Source organism: Salvelinus sp. IW2-2015, linkage group LG16 (assembly GCF_002910315.2).
Source record: "Salvelinus sp. IW2-2015 linkage group LG16, ASM291031v2, whole genome shotgun sequence".
In the NCBI taxonomy this organism is placed as follows: Eukaryota; Metazoa; Chordata; class Actinopteri; order Salmoniformes; family Salmonidae; genus Salvelinus; species Salvelinus sp. IW2-2015.
The window spans coordinates 25,721,267-25,727,055 of NC_036856.1; positions in this window are offsets into that span (position 1 = coordinate 25,721,267).

Below are 5,789 nucleotides of genomic sequence, written 5' to 3' on the forward strand. Positions count from 1 at the left end.
TTTTTTAGAGGAACAGAATCAGAATCAGAACCGAGAACAAAAGTGATCTATACTGTTCCGTAAACTAGCTAGCAAGCTGGTCCAACGGAAAGCCAACTCTCTGAATTTCAAAGACATTCAAAGTTCCTTCATAGAAACCAATTCTCCATAGGTWTAATTCTGTGGGCCTAATTCAGATAATGCATGTCCTAACAAAAGATGCCCACCGCTTCAAGCCAAGCCCTCTCCTACACCCTCTCTCGCTCTCTCCCCACCCACAGAATTTCAGTCATATCTTGCGCCCCACACTCATCTGTTCAATGCCTGTAAATAGCTTGCCCGCTTCATAGCAAGCTGCTCTATCCGCACTGATTGGTGAAGTAATTTAATGTTGAGCTAAATGTTTTAAAAAATATATATTTCAGAGGTTTAAATAGGAACAGAAAGGAATGATATAAACCTTTACTTTTTGGGGGGTTCAAACTGGTTCAGAACTTTATTTTTGCTGGTCAGAAAAAACAGAATGTCAGATTTTTGTAGCACTCTCATTTCACCTCTGTCTGCCTATCTGTCAGATTTATAACACACATGAATATAAAGCCTAAAGCTCTGGTCCAGGGCCTGCATTCCCCTCTCTTCTCCAGACTGTAACCACCATCCTCTACACAGAGCCGAGCTGGCCCAGAGGCAGCCCCTAGGGAAGCTCTGTGTCTACTGTCTGCATATTAAAACAGAAGTCCTAGCTGTACCCCTCCATAAACAGACCAGACGAGGCCAGGCCAGAGCTGTAAAGCAGGCTAGACGGACAGGGCCCCAGGGGTACAGCTAAATTACCAGCTAAACGAGGGCCTTCAACAGTAGCCTAAACCCATAAATCTCAGTCCCTTAGCTCTTCGTCCCGACATGATCAGTACTGTAGGAGTGTGTGTGTAGAAAGTGTCTACTGTTGTCTGTGCTTCCTTACGTTCCCTGTGCAGCTGTAATCACTTCACAACCCCAATTCCTCTGTCTGACACAGCTAGATTCTGTTTTGGTGACTGTTGCTGTGTGTGTTTTTAGGGAGTCTTAAACACAGACATTTAACCCTTTACACTCGTTATGAATTGGCCTATATGGATAGGGCAAAATTGAAATGTTTCTTACAGAAGGAATATGAAAGGCATAACCATTGTAGCAATTGAAAGGAAATAGCTTGGAGATAATGGGAAAATTATTAGACCAAAGGTGAATCCAAACATTACACTGTTGATTTTATGTGCATTTTATATTTACTGTACTTTTCGCCGCATTTGTTGATAACGAGGGTTTGAGTGAGAAGACTAACTGGTGTCTCCAAGTGGCCACACACCTCTCCAAAGTGTACACAGTTCCTAATCAATTTCTATACACTTTTATGACTCAAAGAAGAGCGTTCAACTATAAGGTACTTTTTTGAGCTCTCCTAGCTGTGCCGTTGAGGAACTAGAACAAGCACACGTGTAGTTGTTTCATTTGGAACACAACCCTGCATCCCCCATCACACAATTACTGTTGTTGTTTACGCAATCCAACAACGGTCCATTATCAATCGCAATCTGGGTCAGGTGGGCAGGTATTTCCAACACTAGCTAAGTTATAAAATACGATCTTACAGTGTTAGTTTTTCACAAGGCAATTCAGAGAAAGATCATAACTTTAATGCGCACAGAAAGGAGTCATGAGTGCATTCAGGTGCTTGTGCCTCAACTCATTTTCTTCACAATAAACAAACAGGCTTAATCTGTTCAGGACAACCCAGGGTATGATGCCATGTCATCTTGTAACTGTATATTAAACATAGTGATCATAAATGTTGACACTGTATATGACATCAGTGTTATGATTTGGAAATGTGAAGTGCAGGGTGTTTGGCTTGCGTGTATGACATCAAAGCGGTATTTATTATAATCCTCAATGTCTCATCTTTTAAAATACATKAAGTCCTCTTAATTTTAAGCATTTTCCTCATTCAGACAACAACAAATGTGTAAAAGTTGCCCAATTACTGTGAGGGATGGGGGCAACTTCTTGTCGTGTGAGGTGCTCAGGTTCAGAACCCATACAATGATGTGAAGCACCGAGCCAGAGCTCTGACATCATGTATAGCATGTTACTGTACAGCCACTGTTATGTTTGTTCCTTATATAATGACAAACCGGGGCGTAGGTTTAACTACTTTTAATGAACATATACTTCAGCTAGAAAACTCCATGTTTAGCCATGCAAGGCATTCTTTTACCATCTCCCGCGCCCGCATAGCCTGCTGGGTAACGTAGTCTAAATGTTATTAACACATAACAACACATCTTCTTTCCTTTAAAAGAAAACTACTTTTCTATGTAACTACACGTCACATCACATTTGTTTACTCAACCTGCATCACATGCAATTTTCAATAACACACATTTCTTTCCCCAATTTTTTTTTTCCTTAAAAAAAGAATATATATATTTTTCAACTAAATATAGTCTGTCCAACAATACTCTATTGTTTTTCACATTAACAAAACATTCAGTCCAGGTGCCCCTTTTTTGTAAAACATTTTTTTAGCAATTCTCAATAAGCCTTTCAGGGGCTCTGACAGTCCTTTTTGGTCATTCTGCTGAAGTGCTTCCTGAAACAGTTGGACAGCGTTCATTGTCAGTCAGGGTGTTCTGACTGAATTGTCCATTTCTAAAGGCATTTGATGCTTCAGCAGTATCCTCCTGATGATCCTCAGTCCCTTGAGTGAATGGCTGAAGCCTTAGATCCACTCTGTTTCGTGCCGCATAGCCTACTGGGTAATGTAGTCTAAATGTTATTAACACGTAACAACACAGCCACTACGTTTCAATTTAGGAAGTTGTTAGTGCCGAAATCTTCAATTTTCAAGACATATACGGGTATGAGTGTAAAGGGCTACCTGAAGCTCCTAATTGCTTCCCGTTTGAAGTCAAGAGATTTCTATTTAGCTACAGAAAATGTACAGTAGACTAAAGTAACACATCAATGTTTCAAAGAGTTGGTTTCACTGATTCACTCCTGTTCTCTATTCAGTGTGAGAGTCTGGCAAACTGGGTCACCTCACAAAAAAGTTTGAATAGAAAGTATCAGAGGGGGGACCAAGTCATTGTTTTACAAGTCACAAGTAAGTCTCAAGTCTGAGCACTCAAGTCCCAAGTCAAGACAGGCAAGTCCGAGTCAAATCTCAAGTCAAGACAGACAAGTCCGAGTCAAATCTCAAGTCAAGACAGGCAAGTCCGAGTCAAATCTCAAGTCAAGACAGGCAAGTCTCAAGTCCTAAACTTTAAGTTTTGAGTCCTAAACAAGTCATAATGTGCTCTTCACCAAATGTAATACCATTTCATATTTTTAACAAGAGTAATAGTTAGTATATTACATTTACGCAAATCATGAATACTTTAAAAAATATCTATATTTTTATTACTTTCCAAATAAACATTATATTTCCATGGAAATACATGGGTAGCCATGAGAAAGACCCCCCCAATAGTGATCGACTATCGAGGATCGCTATGGGGAGCAATCGGGCGATGTAGGCTTGTACACAACCGCCCAACCTTAACACACACACACTCTATCGGTGTGGTTACAGTAGGCTAAGTATGTCAATGGTTTTAGGAACAGCAGTAACATCAGGCAGGATTTTGGCTACCAACTGCCTAGCCAGTTGTAGCTCAATCTTGGGTGCAATGATCACGTTCCCGCACTGACTGACGGTGTGGAGGCTCATTGATTTAACGTTAAGTTAGCCTACATGATACACTAGTAAAGTAATAAAATATATAGCTGTCGGCTATAATAGCCACGACTTACCGTTCTTTGTGCAGCTTCAAATGCCGAACAAAGTTGGAAATTGTTGCGCCTCCGTCTGTAATTTTCTTCCTGCATGTTTTGCAAGTTGCAATCCGTTTTTTGTTGATACAGCGTTGTCTTTATATCCGAAAATAATAATTTTGGCTATCATCTTTCCAAGGGCTCCATCTGAATTCACCCGCCGACATTTCTCTGCACTGCCACGCACAACTTTTTCTCAGCTGGCACAATTTGATTGGCTGCTGTCCGATTCAAACTGTAATCTGTTAAATGAAGAGTTGATGCGCTGCACACTTTTTTAAATAGCATAATTTTAAAGATTTGGGGAGGGTATCAAGGCAGGTCGAGTCATAAGGCTCAAGTCCAAGTCAAGTCACGAGTCATTGGTGTCGAGTTGCAAGTCATCATATTTGTGACTCGAGTCTGATTCGAGTCCAAGTCATGTGACTCAAGTCCACACCTCTGGAAGGTATGCATGACCTTTATGATAACAACATAGCATAACTGTAACTGCTCATGCATATTTCAGACAAAAACACAAAAACAAAGCATGTGTGGATTGTCTCCTTATAGGTTTAAGGAATATATAAGGGATAAACTTAAAGCCTCCAAGGGCATGTTTTCTCCCTCTTTCACTCACAAGCTCCCTCATATGAACAGCAAAAACAACCACTTTACATGGAGAGAAAACAGAGTATTAATCCTGGTATTTGTATTTATTAGAGATCCCAAAGCAGCAGCTACTCTTCCTGGGGTCCCAACACATTAAGGCACATACATTCAGTGGTGTAAAGTACTTAAGTAAAAATACTTTAAAGTACTACTTACGTTGTTTTTTGGGGTATCTGTACTTTACTATTGAKATTTTTGCCAACTTTTACTTCATTCCTAAAGAAAATAATGTAATTTTTACTTCATGCATTTTCCCTGACACCCAAAAATACATTTTGAAAATGGTCCAATTCACACACTTATCAAGAGAACATCCCTGGTCATCCCTACTGCCTCTGATCTGGCATACTCACTAAACACAAATGCTTTGTAAATTATGTCTGAGTGTTGGAGTGTGCCCCTGGCTATTCGTCAATATTGGATTGCTTAATATAAGGAATTCGAAAGGGTTTATACTTTTACTTTTGATACTTACTGTAAGTATATTTTTGCAATTCCATTTACTTTTGATACTTAAGTATATTTAAAACCAAATACTTTTACTCAAGTAGTATTTTACTGGGTGACTTTCACTTTTACTTGAATCATTTTCTATTAGGGTATCTTTACTTTTACTCAAGTATGACAATTGAGTACTTTTTCAACCACGGCTTACATTACATATCAAACAAAATATAAAAACAGTACATCATATAACAACACTACATATCTACAATACAAAACGTATAATACCACCATACAACAATATTACAATGTATGTGTGTGTAGAGTGTGTGTGCTAGCGCTTGTGTGCGTATGCATGTCTGTACCTGTGTGTGTATGTCTCTTCACAGTCCCTGTTGTTCCATAAGGTGTATTTTTTCCTTTAAAAAAAATCTGATTCTACTGCTTGCATCAGTTACCTGATGTGGAATAGAGTTCCATGTAGTCATGGCTCTATGTAGAACTGGGAACCTCCCATAGTCTGTTCTGGAGTTTTGAAGAGACCTCTGATGGAATGTCTTGTGGGGTATGCATGGATGTCCGAGCTGTGTGCTAGTAGTTTAAACAAACAACTCGATACATTCAGCTTGTCAACACTTCTTACAAAAACAAGCAGTGATGAAGTCCATCTCTCTTCCAGGGCCAGGAGTGCTGCCTTTTTCTGAGCCAATTGTAATTTTCCAAAGTCCCTCTGGCACCTGACCACACTACTGAACAGTAGTCCAGGTGCGACAAAACTAAGGCCTGTAGGACCTGCCTTGTTGATAGTGTTGTTAAGAATGCAGAGRAGSGCTTTATTATGGACAGACTTCTCCCCATCT